Raw genomic sequence first — 16575 nt, 5'->3', positions numbered from 1 at the left:
TGTGCAGGAAGAAGCTATCTGCACACTGATGTCAGCAAACAGAAGGAAGCAGACCTCTGGCAACATAGAGGTCAATGCATTCCTTTTTGCTTAAGCTAATATTAATTGAATTTCTATCATTTGCAACCAAAAGTGCTTTGATACTGTTTTTCGTCTAGGGGTGAGAATGATCAACTTGGTGCAAGCAAAAGTAACTGGTCAGCCAGGAGCAGTGGCTCATGCCTGTAATCCTAACACTTGGGAGGCCGAGGTGGGTGGATCACCTGAGGTCAGGAGTTTGAGACCAGTCTGGCCAACATGGTGAAACCCCATCTCTACTAAAAATATGAAAAATTAGCTGGGCGTGGTAGGGGGGTGCCTGTAATCCCAGCTACTCGGGAGGTTGAGGCAGGAGAATTGCTCGAACCCAGGAGGTGGAGGTTGCAGTGAGCCGAGATTGCATCAGTGTACTCCAGCCTGGGCAACAGAGTGAAACACCATCTCAAAAACAAAAACAAAAAAGTAACTGGTCAAAGATTCTGAGTGATAGAAAACCTTATCACAGTCTCTTTTGGATAACTGGTAAGTTTTTATTGGTTTGGAATCCTAAATTTAGAAAGCTCATATAACCAGCATTTTTCTATACCTTAGAGACAAGTGTTAAATAAGCCAACTGATCCCAAAGATTATTCAAAGATGTAATTCCAGGTTAAGTCAGAGTGTCAGTGTGGATTCAACTTAATCACCTACATTTCCAACATTAATAGGATTATTCTGTAGAAATTGATGCCAAGAAAAATGATCCTGTTCTGTACTAATAATAGCTACAACATATTGGCACATTCTTTGTGCCAAGAAGTGTGCTAAGCCTGTCATTATTTATATTTAATTCTCCCAGAAATCCTAAAATGTAGGTGTGATTGTTCCTTTTTTACAGGTAAAGGATCTTAGGTTTAGCAATGTGCTCAAGCATGGGCTTTGAAATTAGAAAAACAACTGACAAGTAGTAGAACCCAAATCCAAGCCCTCATGTTGAAAGTCTAAAAAAAAATCCGCCAGGCGCAGTGGCTCACGCCTGTAATCCCAGCACTTTGGGAGGCTGAGGCAGGTAGATCACGAGGTCAAGAGATCGAGACCATCTTGGTCAACATGGTGAAACCCCGTCTCTACTAAAAATACAAAAAATTAGCTGGGCATGGTGGCACGTGCCTGTAATTTCAGGTACTCAGGAGGCTGAGGCAGGAAAATTGCCTGAACCCAGGAGGCGGAGGTTGCGGTGAGCCGAGATCGCGCCATTGCACTCCAGCCTGGGTAACAAGAGCGAAACTCCGTCTCAAAAAAAAAAAAAAAAAAAAATTCTAAGCACTGATCTAATTTCAAACCCATGCTTTTAACCCCTGTGCTCTCTATAAGTTTCCAAAGTAAGTTTTTGAGTTAGCAAGGTTTTACTATCATTTTTATCTTATTTTTTAAATTTCGTTTTTTAGAGACAGGGTTTTACCATATTGGCCAGGCTGGTCTCAAACTCCTGACTTTGTGATCCACCCGCCTTGGCCTCCCTAAGTGCTGGGACTACAAGCGTGAGCCACCACACCCAGCCTTTTTTTTTGAGACAGTCTTGCTCTATTGCTCAGGTTGGCGTGTAGTGGCATGATCTCAGCTCACTGTAGTGTCTGCCTCCTGGGTTCAAGCGATTCTTGTGTCTCCGCCTCCTGAGTAGCTGGGATTACAGATTACAGGCACAAGCCACCACACCTGGATAATTTTTTGTATTTTTAGTAGAGATGAGGTTTCACCATATTGCCCAGGCTGTTCTCAAACTCCTGAGCTGAGGCAATCCACCTGCCTAGGTGCCAGGATTACAGGCGTGAGCCACTGCACCCAGTCAATTTAACTAAGTTGTAATGTTAGATGTGTTAGATTGATTCTTTAAATTTGCCAATCATATGTAACTAGCAGTTCATAAGAATTCAATCAAATATCATTTTTTCAACTTTTTTTTTTTTTTTTTGAGACGGAGTTTCACTCTTATTACCCAGGCTGGAGTGCAATGGCGCGATCTTGGCTCATCGCAACCTCTGCCTCCTGGGTTCAGGCAATTCTCCTGCCTCAGCCTCCTGAGTAGCTGGGACTACAGGTGCACGCCACCATGCCCAGCTAATTTTTGCATTTTTAGTAGAGACGGGGTTTCACCATGTTGACCAGGATGGTCTTGATCTCTTGTCCTCGTGATCCACCGGCCTCGGCCTCCCAAAGTGCTGGATTATAGGCGTGAGCCACCGTGCCCAGCCTGATAAATTCTTTCTCTTATGCGAGCATGGTCCAGATTGGTGTGTTTTTTTTGAGACAGTTTTGCTCTGTTGCCCAGGCTGGAGTGCAGTAGTGTGCTCTCGGCTCACTGCAACCTCTGCCTCCCAGGTTCAAGTACTTCTCATGCCTCAGCCTCCTGAGTAGCTGGAATTACAGGTGCTTACTACCACATCCAGCTAAGTTTTGTATTTTTAGTAGAGATCGGGTTTCACCATGTTGGCCAGGCTGGTCTCGAACTCCTAGTCTCAGGTGATCACCCCCACCCCCTACCTTCGCCTTGGCCTCCCAAAGTCCTGGGATTACAGACTTGAGACACCACGACTGGCCACATCTTTCCCCCCCCCCCAAAAATGAACAAACCCCAGTGGTTTTGGAAGAGCTGAAGGGCATCCCTGCCCATCTCATGAGATTCTCAGTATAGCAGGCAGGAAAAGGGTGGAGAGCCTGGCACAGTCCCCATCCCTAGCTGTCTCCTTTCCTAAGCCAAGTCTCTGATGAGGATCTCTACTTCTGACCTCCATCATCTCTGTGTGTGACAATGTCTTGTTTTTATGTTGACTCTTCAGAGCTAGGTGCTGAATTGTCATTGTGTGTTTGTTTTAGCTTCTTATACAGGGACCAAGTCTAGAATGTAATTAATTGAGCACCTATTTGAAATAAATGTGTTCTGGGTGTTCAGAGACGTAAAAAGATGTGGCAGAAAACAAAGAAGTAAAGAAAGAAACTGCACTTGGCTGGGAGTGGTGGTTTATGCCTGTAATCCCAGCACTTTAGCCCAGGAGTTCAAGAGCAGCCTGGGCAAGATGGCAGGACCCTGTCTCTACAAAAAGTAATGAAAAGGCCGGGAGCGGTGGCTCACACCCATAATCTCAGCACTTTGGGAGGCTGAGGCAGGCAGATCACCTGAGGTCAGGGGTTCTAGATCAACCTGACCAACATGGAGAAAACCCATCTCTATTAAAAATACAAAAAGATTAGCCAGGTGTGGTGGTGCATGGCAGTAGTCCCAGCTACTCAGGAGACTGAGGCATGAGAATCGCTTGAACCCGGGAGGCAGAGGTTGCAGTGAGCTGAGATCATACCATTGCAATCCAGCCTAGGCAACAAGAGCGAAACTCCATCTCAAAAAAAAAAGTAAAAGAAATTAGCCAGGCGTGTTGGCATGCACCTGTCATCTCAGCTAATAGGGAGGCTGAGGTGGGAGGATTGCTTGAGTCTGAGAGTTTGAGGCTGCAGTGAGCTATGATCATGCCACTGTACTCCAGCCTGGGTGACAGAGAGATACCCTATCTCACAAAAGAAAAAGAAAAAAAGAAACCACCCTTCTTCAAACAGAACTATGTTCCCTAATGGAGAGGTAAAAAGAAGTAGGGATTTGGAAAAAGAGCACCTAACTTTGAATTTCAGCTAACCATTTATTAAATATATATCTTTGGGCAGATGTTTGCGCCTCAGGTTTTTCAATAACAATATTTAACTTATAAGGATGTAGGGCAATAAAATAATGTGCATGCTAGTACTTTGTAAATTTTAAAGCACAAAACTTAATATAAATTAATGGAGCCTACTGATTTTGACAGGAAAATCTAGAAATTCCTTGAGTATCAGTGAATACACACCATTCTTCTTTTTTTTTTTTGGTGGAGTGGGAGTAGGGGAGGAACAGGGCCTTGGTTTGTGGCTCTGTTGCCCAGGCAGGAGTGGCACAGTGGCATGATCATAGCTCACTGTAGCCTCAAACTCCTAGACTCATGTGATCCTCCCACCTCAGCCTCCGGAGTAGCTGGGACTACAGGTGTGTGCTACCATGTCTGGCTAATTTTTACTTCTTGTTTTTTTTTAAGTGACTAGGTCTCTAACCTAGTGACCAGGGCCTCAAGCTATCCTCCTACCTTTGTCTCCCAAAGTGCTGGGATTACAGGCATGAGCCACAACACCAGGCCCACACCATTTATTCTAATGTTTATTTCCATAAAATTTAAAGAACTGTTGAAAAGTCAGTTCTATGTCTTTAAACATGTTATAATATATAATAGCATACAATAACATTTGTAATATAAGAATGTACAATGCTATTATTTAAACAAAAAGCTGAATAAAAACAGATGTAAATCCTTGTCAGCTTAATCACATAAATAATCACTCTATTGCATAGAGATTTTCTTGTTTCACTATAATTTTTGGATGTAGTTTCTATTAATTGCAGATTTGGGGATATTAGTTCTGACAGTCCTTTTCTTCTATACTGGAGATGTGACTTATTTTTCTTTGGATATTATTTTTATGTGTTCCAACTAACCAAATATTTGGATTGATGAAGAGTTGTTATATATTTTTCAGAGAATGAGACCCAATAAAGATACACTGAGTAGCCGTGCAAGGTGGCTCACACCTGTAATCCCAGCACGTTGGGAGGCTGAATTGGCTGAATCACTTGAAGTTGGGAGTTTGAGACCAGCCTGACCAACATGGAGAAACCCTGTCTCAAAAAAAAAAAGAACACTTCATAAAAAGTATATGTGATTATTTCAAAAACCAGCAAACAAAACCCACAGAACATAACAAGTATTGGTGAAGACAAGGACATGGAGACATTGATACTCTTGTAAAGTGTTATTAGGAATATAAAATAGTACAGCTGCTATGGAAAATGGCATATAGAGTTCTCAAAAAAATTAAAAATAGAATTACCACATGAAAAGCTACACTCAATGGTGCATGCCTATAGTCCCAGCTATTCTGGAGGCTGAGGCAGAAAGATCACCAGAGCCCAAAAGTTTGAGGCTGCCTGAGCAATATGACAAGATCCTATCTGAAACAAGACAAAACAAAACAAAACAAAACCCAGTAACCTTCTTTCATGTCTCCTGAATTTGCCTTTTCAAGATAGGCACCACTGGGGAAATATCCAGAGTGGGGCAATCGCAGTTTTAGTATTTGATATTTTGAGGCACTGTGAAGTGATATAGTGATTCAGCTTTGCTATCATCCCAACTATTTTCCAGAGAGCACTAATGTTGGACCACCTTGTGGATTATGCAAGACTGTCAATGTTGCCTTTGGCATCAAGAGAAAAGAATGAGTCAAGAATATATATTGCAAGGTAGAAGATGGTCAAGATGTGGGGTTTCTTGTATGTAATACTTTTCTATTTTGTTTTATAAGAAAAAAACTAGCTATTTCATTAGGAAATTACAGTTTGCATATTTTGAATTTTCATTAATAATGATTTTATTTATTTATTTTATTTTATTTTTTAAGATGGAGTTTCGCTGTTGTTACCCAGGCTGGAGTGCAATGGCGTGATCTGGGCTCACCGCAACCTCCGCCTCCTGGGTGCAGGCAATTCTCCTGCCTCAGCCTCCTGAGTAGCTGGGATTACAGGCACGCGCCACTACGCCCAGCTAATTTTTTGTATTTTTAGTAGAGACAGGGTTTCACCATGTTGACCAGGATGGTCTCGATCTCTTGACTTCGTGATCTACCTACCTCGGCTTCCAAAACTGCAGGGATTACAGGCGTGAGCCACCGCGCCTGGCTTAATAATGATTTAAAATGTTACTGTTGTTAAAATGGTGAGTTTGTTAGTTTAGAAATGGTTCATCTAATAGTTAACAACTCAGATTTAAATAATTAAGTTTGGCGGGCATGGTGACTCACACCTGTAATCCCAGCACTGTGGGAGGTCGAGGCATGTAGATCACCTGAAATCAGGAGTTTGAGATCAGCTTGGCCAACATGGTGAAACTCTGTTTCTGCTATAAATAAAAAAATTAGCCAGTGGCTCACGCCTGTAATCCCAGCACTTTGGGAGGGCCTAGGTTGGCGGATCACGAGGTCAAGAGATTGAGACTATCCTGGCCAACATGTTGAAACCCCATCTCTACTAAAAATGCAAAAATTAGCTGGGCATGGTGGCGTGTGCCTGTAGTCCCAACTACTCGGGAGGCTGAGGCAGGAGAATTGCTTGAACCTGGGAGGCAGAGGTTGCAATGAGCCGAGATCATGCCACTGCACTCCAGCCTGGCAACAGAGTGATACTCTGTCTCAAAAAAAAATAATAATAATTAGCCAGGTGTGGTGGCACACACCTGTAGTTCCAGGTACTTGGGAGGCTAAGGTGGGAGAATTTCTTGAGCCTGGGAGATGGAGGTTGCAGTGAGCTGAGATTGTGCACTGCACTCCAGCCTGGGCTACAGAATGAGACTCCATCTCAAAATAAAATAAAATAAATAATTGTTTAATATGAATAGAGAGGGATATCTAGGAGTATATTTCAGAATCTTTTTTTTTTTTTTTTTTTAAGACGGAATTTCGCTCTTGTTACCCAGACTGGAGTGCAATGGCGCTATCTCGCCTCACCGCAACCTCCGCCTCCTGGGTTCAGGCAATTCTCCTGCCTCAGCCTCCTGAGTAGCTGGGACTACAGGCACGCACCACCATGCCCAGCTAATTTTTTTATATTTTTAGTAGAGACGGGGTTTCACCTTGTTGACCAGGATGGTCTCGATCTCTTGACCTCGTGATCCACCCGCCTCGGCCTCCCAAAGTGCTGGGATTACAGGCTTAAGCCACCTCGCCCGGCCCCAGAATCTTTTTTTTTAAACTACTACTCCAAATATCTATGCACAAAATTCAAATCAACTGAGCAAGAAAAGCCAAAGACGTTTCTTTTTATTGTTTTGTTTTCTTTTGTTTTATTTTTAGAGACAGGTCTTACTATTGCCCAGGCTGGAGTGCAGTGATTATTCAGAGGTACCATCATAGCACACTCTCGCCTTCAACTCCTGGGTTAAAGTGATTCTCTCCTGCCTCAGCTCCTGAGCAGCTGGGGCTACAAGTGGCCACTGTGCCCAGCCAAAGTAGTTTCTTGATATTTCAAGAGTTCTTGTTACATGTTAATTTTCAGCTGAAAACTCAGGGTTGCTACAACTACACTCAAGGCTCTTTGTTTTATTTGTAGTCAAAGCAAGGACACAACATCAGAGGGATGGCAGAGAATCCGTGTGTATAGATCTTTGGTGGTAAGTACCTGGGAAAAGTCACGTAAGTCAAGATGTCAGAATTAGAAGTATTTTATTTTGAACCTGAAAGGTAGAATGAGCCATCAATCTAAGGGCTTACATGGAATAATGTGATTAGTAGAACATTTTTCGTTTGTTTTTTGAGACTCTTACTCTGTTGCCCAGCCTGGAGTACAGTGGTGCAATAACAGATCACTGCAGCCTCAACCAGCTGGGCTCAAGTGATCCCCCCACCTCAGCCTCCTGAGTAGCTGGGACTACCAGTGTACACCACCACACTCGGCTAGTTTTTAAATTTTTTGTGTAGTGACAGGGTCTCACTATGTTGCCTAACTCCTTGGCTCCAGTGATCCTCCTGCCTAAGCTTTCCAAAGTACAGGGGTTATAGACATAAACCATGCACTCAACTGACATTTTGAAAGATGTATACATTGCGGAATAATTAAATCAAGCGAATTAATATATTCATCACCTCACATACTTATTTTTGGGGTAAGAACATTTGAAATTTATGCTCAACAATTTTGAAATATATAATACATTATAATCACCATGCTGTGCAATAGATCTCTCTCCATTCTTCCCTTTACATTTGAAATTTGCTCTGTCTAGAAACTGAACAGGTATCACAAGGAGGACAATTGTGTGGTTAACAAGCATATGAAACCATGTTCAATTTTACTATCCCACCTTGAAGGCAACTTCTAAACAAAAATTGGTATAGTAACGGAAGGGATATTATTTAGCAGCTAAGAGAAATAAACTAAATCCACATGTACACAACACAGATGGGTTTAAAAATCATACTGTTGAATGAAAAAGCAAGTTATAGATTATGTACTGCTTATGTAACAATTTATTTATTTGTTTTGTTTTGCTCCTCTGTGGGCATTGTAACGTTTTTAAATGGACACATACATTCATACTAATAGCATCTTGTGTTCTCTCCATCTTTTTCTTTTTTATTTACTTTTTTGAAATGGAGTATTGCTCTGTCTCCCAGGCTGGAGTGCAATGGCACGATCTTGACTCACTGCAGCTCTGCCTCCTGGGTTCAAGCGATTCTCTTGCCTTAGCCTCCAAAGTAGCTGTGATTACATGTGCCCACCACCACGCCCGGCTAATTTTTTGTATTTTTAGTAGAGACAAGGTCTCACCATATTGGTCAGGCTTGTCTTGAACTCTTGGCCTCAAGTGATCCGCCTGCCTTGGCCTCCCAAAGTGCTGGGATTATAGCAGTGAGCCACTGCACCTAGCCTCTCTCTGTCTCTTTAAATGCACACACACAGACACACACATATGTGGAAGAAAATACACTGGAAGGATACACTCCAAGTTCATGAAAGTGGTTACCTCTGAAGGGACTGGGAGGGTAAGTGATTTGTACTGGGACTGAGGGGAGTGCAAGGTGGGTTTAATGGTAGCTGTAATTTTTTTCTTTTTTTCTGTACCTTCTAAGGGTGACTAATGTAATGTTTTATTTCTTTTTGTAATTGAAAAAATTTTAAATAGAGACTGAGGTCTTGCTATATTGCCCAAGCTGGTCTTGAATTCCTAGGCTTGTCAAACGATACTCCTGCCTTGGGCTCTCAAAGTCCTGGGATTAGAGGCATGAGCCACGATGCCCAGCTGTGATATTTTATTTCTTATAGGAAAGACAAAAAATTTATCAAAATATTAACAATGATCAGCTCTGGATGTTGACTTATGGGTGTCCGTTACATTCCTTGCATTTTTCTGTCTTTTGAAGATTTATTTTTTTAAGACAGAGTCTCTTATAAATAAGATTTGTTCTTTCCTGTGGAGATTAATCTTCTACTTTGTGCCTGGATTTAGTAAGTTGTGCACATTTAGGCCCACACAATAGTAATAAATGAGTCTTGGAACAAAATAGAAGCAAATCTCTGCATGCCTGCACCACACATTCTCACTAAGCTAGCCTAAAAATAACAAAGAGTAAAAGTATGCTTAGACAGAGGGACACTCATTTGACCTTTTGGCCATTTGGATTGTCCATGTAGTTAATCTTGTCACAATCATGTAATTATGAGGTTGGTTTGAGCTTAATGAACCAATATATACGAAGAAAATATGCTGTCATCAGAGCTGCACCACATCAAAGCCCTTGGGACATAATACCTCTCTAGTGTTTGTACATGAGAGTTCCTAAAGATAACAAAGCCTTTTACCAAATATGCTTTTCAGACCTACCACTCTTTCTAATGAATATTCCTTCTCCCCAAGTCAAGTTGGCATCCCCCAAAATATGTTGATGCTGCACCTCTCTGACATAAATACCCAAATGCGGTCTGATACCCCCGCAGGCTACACCTGACGGTATAATATCTGCAAGGCAGCAGAGCTGCAGAGTGTTATTGAAAAGACCATTATACCCCCCACTGAAAGAGAGTCTCATAAGTTGAAACGCCAGTTAGTAAAACATAGGAAAGAGAAAAACAACCGGGTAAGCATATAAGTGTACTCAGGCAGCACTCAAAATTCCAGCTGAGTTGAACCTGGAGGTATTTAAGAAAAGTTGAATGTCTGAAGAACCAGTTTGAGAGCCTTAGTCTTTCTTTCTTAATTAAAAAAAAAAAGAAAGAAAAAAAGATAAATGTACATTAATGAGGGCTTCCTTCCTTTCGCTCACTTGGGGAGTAGTCAAAGACCCTTTAAGACTTGTTTCTTAGGCCGGGCGCGGTGGCTCAAGCCTGTAATCCCAGCATTTATGGAGGCCGAGGCGGGTGGATCACAAGGTCAAGAGATCAAGACCATCCCGGTCTACATGGTGAAACCCCGTCTCTACTAAAAATGCAAAAAAAATTAGCTGGGCATGGTGGCATGTGCCTGTGGTCCCAGCTACTCAGGAGGCTGAGGCAGGAGAATTGCCTGAACCCAGGAGGCGGAGGTTGCGGTGAGCCAAGATCACGCCATTGCACTCCAGCCTGGGTAACAAGAGCCAAACTCCGTCTCAAAAAAAAAAAGACTTGTTTCTTTCTTCTTCTTTGGAAGTAGATAGCCAGCATATTCCACCAATGATAATAGCAGTGTGGACATCATTTTTAAAAACTCTAGCAATGTACTATTGTAAGATCAAAATAAAAGCAGTATGGTAAAGTATTATACATTATTTCTACTCCGTGTCTGACTCTTTCTCTCTTTTCAGCTAGCTTTAGAGGCTTATTTGTTCCAGCCTAAGGGATTTGATTTATCTACTCTATGTGAACAGGTCTGACAATGGAAACCCCTTCCTCATGTCAGAACCTTTGGCTTCCAGGTGGAGATTCATTCATGCTGTTTATACCACATACGTGCTCCTTGCCTGGACAAATTGGTCCCAATTTCCTCAGGTCACATGTATTCTGCTGACTCCCAAGTCCTGGCCTGCAGAACACCAAAAGCCTCACCCAAGCATAACACCCAAAACACCAATCTCTTGTTGAGCCCTAGAGGTGCATCTCTCTTCATGATTGTTGCAAAAGATCACTAATTGCTTCAATCTCTTAACTGTAGGTACTGATCTCTAGAATTTGTTATTAATTTGTTAATGTTTATTGAATACCTGTTAGATGCTGCCATTCTGCTGGGAGCTAGGAATATAGTGCTGATTAAGATAGCCATGGTTCCTGCCTTTGTGGTGCTTATAATGTACTGTGGAGCTTATACAGGGAGCCTGCTTTAAGGAGGGATCGTTGCTTCACTAATGTGATCTGTACATAGATGGTACTGAAAGAGTGTGTGCATATGTGTTTGTTAGTGGGTGAGAGGCAAGACGGGAAGTAAGGAGACCAGAACTATCAACATTGTTTAGGTTAGAGATGATGGTATTTTGACCAGGGTGGTAGCAGCAATGGAAATAGTGAGAAGTGATCATTTGAAGGTAAATAGGACTGAATGGCAGACTGGTTGTGGAGTTAGAGAGACAGAGATGAATCAATGATGACCCATATGTGTTTGACCTGAGCCACTGGGTGAACAGTAGGGCTATTTATGAGATGAGGACAGAGAGAATGTGTGTTCAAAAATCAGGAGTTCTTTTTTTTTATTGTTACATTTGATTTTCCAGTTGAATAAATCAACTGGAGATACTGAGAAGTCACAAATACATGACTTCGAAGTTCAAGACTAGAGATAAAATTTTGATGAATCATCAATGTGTAATTATTTAAAGAAATGGGTCTTGTATTAGCCCATTCTTGCATGGCAATAAAGAAATACCTGAGATTGCTGGGCGCAGTGGCTCACGCCTGTAATCCCAGCACTTTGGGAGGCAGAGGTGGGTGGATCACAAGGTCAAGAGATCGAGACCATCTGGTCAACATGGTGAAACCCCGTCTCTACTAAAAATACAAAAAATTAGCTGGGCATGGTGGCGTGTGCCTGTAATCCCAGCTACTCAGGAGGCTGAGGGAGGAGAATTGCCTGAACTCAGGAGGCGGAGGTTGCGGTGAGCCGAGATTGCTCCATTGCACTCCAGCCTGGGTAACAAGAGCGAAACTCCGTCTCAAAAAAAACAAAACAAAAAAAAACCTGAGATTGGCCAGGTATAGCGGCTCACACTGTAATCCCAGCACTTTGGGAGGCCAAGATGGGAGGATTCACTTGAGACTAGAAGTTTGAGACCAGCCTGGTCAATGTAGAGAGACCCCCATCTCTCTAAACAAAAGAAAGAAAGAAAGAGAGAGAGAGAGAGAAAGTTTAGAAAGAAAGAAAGAAAGAAAGAGAGAAATATCTGAGACTGGGCAATTTATAAAAAAGAAGTTCAGGGGCCAGGTGCGGTGGCTCATGCCTGTAATCCCAGCACCTTGGGAGGCCGAGGCGGGTGGATCACGACGTCAAGAGATTGATACCATCCTGGTCAATATGGTGAAAACCCGTCTCTACTAAAAATACAAAAAATTAGCTGGGCATAGTGGTGCATGCCGGTAAGCCCAAATGCTTAGGAGGCTGAGGCAGGAGAATTGCTTGAACCCAGGAGGCGGAGGTTGCGGTGAGCCGAGATCGCGCCATTGCACTCCAGCCTGGGTAACAAGAGCGAAACTCCGTCTCAAAAAAAAAAAAAGAGGTTCAGTTGGCTCACGGTTCTTTAGGCTGTATAGGAGGCATAAAGCCGGCAGCTACTTCTGCGGGAGGCCTCAGGAAGCTGCCAATCATGGCAGAAGGTGAAGGAAGAGCAGGTGTTTCACATGGTGGAAGCAGGAACAAAAGAGTGAGGGGAGAGATGCTGTACCCTTTTGCATGACCAGATCTCTCAAGAATTCACTATCTCAAGGACAATACCAAAGGTATGGTACTGAATCATTCATGAGAATTTGCGCCCATGATCCAATCACCTCCCACTAGGCCCCACTTCCAACATTGGGGATTACAACTGAACATTAAATTTGGGTGGGGATGTAGATTCAAGCTAGATCAGTCCGGATGATAACACTTAGAGAGTCTCAACAGAGAAGAGGACCAAGGACACTGTCTTGGGATAAGCCAACGTTTAGATCCTGGAAGCAGAAAGAAAAGCCAGAGGAGGTGACTTAGAAGAAACAGCAATGGGAGAAAAATCAGTGCGATGGGAGGGAAAACCATTAGTACATCTTTTTGCTGCAGCCAAATGCATGTCTCAAAGAGCATGGCATAATCTTCTGTGTAAACTAATAGCAGTTAAGTAAGATAAAAACTGAGCATCAGCCACTGGTCTTGCCATAAGGTGACCTTGACAAAATGATCTGACTGGATCTGATTGAGGAGCTGTGGGTTAAGCAGAAGGGGCAACAAAGGAAGACATCGCTTTTGAGGAGTTTCACTGCACAGGAAGTAGAGGAAAAGGAGTTAGGTGGGCAGTTGGGGTAAAGTAAGATTTTTAAAGACAAGAAATATTCTAGTATGTTTGTAAGTTGATGAGAATGATCCAGGAAAGAGAAATCTAAGGCTGCAATTGCAAGAGTGAATTACTACAGGATGAAAGTGCTTGAGTCATTGACGGAATGACTCCAGGGCACAGATGGAGGAAGCAAGGCCAATTCGCCCAGGGTAACCAGAGAGAAAGCAGAGCAGAGAAGAAGCATAGATAAATTGGCAGATGTGGTGGGAAGAGAAAGATGCTTTCTTCTGAGGGCTCTGATATTCTCAGTAAAATAAGAAACAAGGTCGGCCAGGCGCGGTGGTTCACGCCTATAATCCCAGCACTTTGGGAGGCCGAAGTGGGTGGATCACGATGTCAAGAGATCGAGACCATCCTGGTCAACAAGGTGAAACCCCGTCTCTACTAAAAATACAAAAATTAGCTGGGCATGGTGGTGCGCGCCTGTAATCCCAGCACTTGGGAGGCTGAGGCAGGATAATTGCTTGAACCCAGGAAGCGGAGGTTGCAGTGAGCCAAGATCGTGTCATTGCACTCCAGTCTGGGTAACGACAGCGAAAATCCGTCTCAAAAAAAAAAAAAAAAAAAAAGAAAAGAAAAGAAACAAGGTCATCAGCTGAGTTCAAAGAGGGAGAAGAAGGTATTGAAGAATTGAGAAGAGGAGAAATAAAATTTACCTATTGTAGAATGGCAGAGTGAGCTAATAAGGAAAATTTAGTAGGATTGCTGAGCAGCACTAAAGGCCCATTGAGGATTATGGTGATCAATTTTTTTTTTTAATTAATTAATTTTTTTTTTTTTTTGAGATGCAGTCTTGCCCTGTCGCCCAGGTTGGAGTGCAGTGGCGTGATCTCGCTATAACCTCTGCCTCCCGGGTTCAAGCAATTCTCCTGCCTCAGCCTCCTGAGGAGCTGAGACTACAGGTGCATGACATCACACCTGGCTAATTTTTGTGTTTTTAATAGAGACGGGTTTCAACATGTTAGCCAGGCTGATCTCGAAATCTGGACCTCATAATCTGCCCGCCTCAGCCTCTCAAAGTGCTGGGATTACAGGTGTGAGTTATTGCTCCCGGCCGGAAGGCTTGGATTTCTTATGGAGACTGACATAAACAGGATTGTGATGGCCTTGTGAGCTTGTAGGGGGAGGTGAAGAATTCATTCTATTCTAGCTTCCTTCTTAGAACTAGTTTCTCAGCCACTCCTGTTGTAAAGACACAATATTCCTTGGAGGTTGTTCAGAATATTCTTTTCATTCTCTGCATCCCCTGAATCCAATGTTCACTTCTTACCTTGCTCTGATCCTCCTTTCAAGCCAAGGCATGTCTCAATTCCTCTAGGATTTATAGTCTTATTCAACAGATGAGACTATTTTACATATAATGCTTTCCTGTTCCTTAGATATATTTTTTATTATATTTCCTGTGACCCCCATATGTACTTTTTTTTTTTGAGACACAGTTTCACTCTGTGCCCAGGCTGGAGTGCAGTTGCAGGATCTTGGCTCACTGCAGTCTTCAACTCTTGGGTTCAAGCAATTCTTCTGCCTGAATAGCTGGGATTACAGGTGCCTGCCACCATGCCCAGCTAATTTTTTTGTATTTTTAGTAGAGACAGGGTTTTACCATGTTGGTCAGGCTGATCTCAAACTCCTGACCTCAAATGATCCACCCACTTCAGCCTCCCAAAGTGCTGGGATTACAGGCATGAACCACCATGCTCAGCCCCCATATGTATTTTTACCTCTTAATATGGCTTAGCACATTTCAGTGAATATTGTTTGGTCTTTAGAACATGGAATAAACTAACATCCTCCAGAAAGCAGCGCAAATTATATGAGTAAACCGGGGAAATTTTAAAATAAGGTTTTTTTTGTTTGTTTGTTTTTTTAAGACAGGGTTTCACCATGTTGATCAGGCTGGTCTTGAACTCCCGACCTCAGGTGATTCGCCTGCCTTGGCCTCCAAAGTGCTTGGATTACAGGCGTGAGCCACCACACTTGGCCTAAAATAAGTTTTAATTAAAATATTTTTACCAATTTTTCTCAAATGTTAACAATGAATTGTAAACCAAAAATAAAATCCTAAATCCTCCAACCTACTTGAACCATTTTTAAAGAGAAACATTCTTAGAAACCTTTGGGAAAACATTTCCTACTTTAAAAAAGATGGACTATAAGCAACTAATGTCTTTTAATATGGGAAATTCTTTTGGTTCTATTTTTATTTTTTATTTAAAAAATTAAAAAAATATATAAATTATTTATATTAATTATTTGAAACATTCTCCTATCCAATTCTTTTGGTTCTTAATTATTCTTGTAAGAAAAAAAAAAAAAACAAGATAAAACATTGCTTTTTAAGATTATTGCTAAAGTAAAAAATACAAAATAAAAACAAATTTCTGTTTAACTCATCCCTGAATCTTAAAGACTATATTATAAGTTGGACTGGGCTCAGTGGCTCACACCTGTAATCCCAGCACTTTGGGAAGCCAAGATGGGCAGATCAGTTGAGGTCAGGAGTTCGAGACCAGCCTGGCCAACATGGTGAAACCCTGCTTTACAGAAAATACAACAATTAACTGGGCATAGTGGCACATGCCTGTAATCCCAGCTACTTGGGAGGCTGAGGCATAAGAATCGCTTGAACCTGGGAGGCAGAGGCTGTAGTGAGCCAAGATCACACTACCACACTCCAACCTGCGTGACAGAACCAGACCCTGTCTTTAAAAAAAATAATAATAATAGTGGCCGGGCGTGGTGGCTCATGCCTGTAATCTCAGCACTTTGGGAGGCTGAGGTGGGCAGATCACCTGAGGTCAGGAGTTCAAGACCAGCCTGGCCAACATGATGAAACCCTGTCTTTTAAAATAGAAAAAGAAAAAGAAAAAATAATAATAAATAAGAATATGTTACAAGTTAAGAAACTCTTCTTCTCCTCAGATAACATGTTAAAAGAAATTCAAGAAATGTTACAGCAGGTAATTTTATAACGAACATATAGATATGCCTATTTTCAAAATATGGTAGCAAATAAATTTACAAATAAATTTACAAACTTACAAAACAGCCTTCCACAGAGTGAGTGCTCAATAAAGAGTAATAATAATAATAGAAATAATAATAATAATAGAGAGCCAGTAATAACAGCAACAATAATTTTAAAATTTAGGTATTTTTAGAAGTAGACTTTCAACATTTCTTCTACTTGTTGAAATGAAGTCAATGAGGTTGTTTTCTTTAGAGTGTTAACGAGTATCAAGAGCAGGAGGAAGGAAAGGATTCATCCCAATTGGCTTTTGGGATAAAACATTTCTCTGAAGCTACCTTGGTTAATATTTGCAAGTATTGTGAACTTTTTGGATGAAATACCACACAGATACAACTCAAAACCAATAGTAGTATGTA

This window comes from Callithrix jacchus, chromosome 7 (genome assembly GCF_049354715.1).
Source record: "Callithrix jacchus isolate 240 chromosome 7, calJac240_pri, whole genome shotgun sequence".
NCBI classification, from domain to species: Eukaryota; Metazoa; Chordata; class Mammalia; order Primates; family Cebidae; genus Callithrix; species Callithrix jacchus.
The sequence above is the reverse complement of the archived record's forward strand: the minus strand, read 5'-3'. Positions refer to the sequence as shown.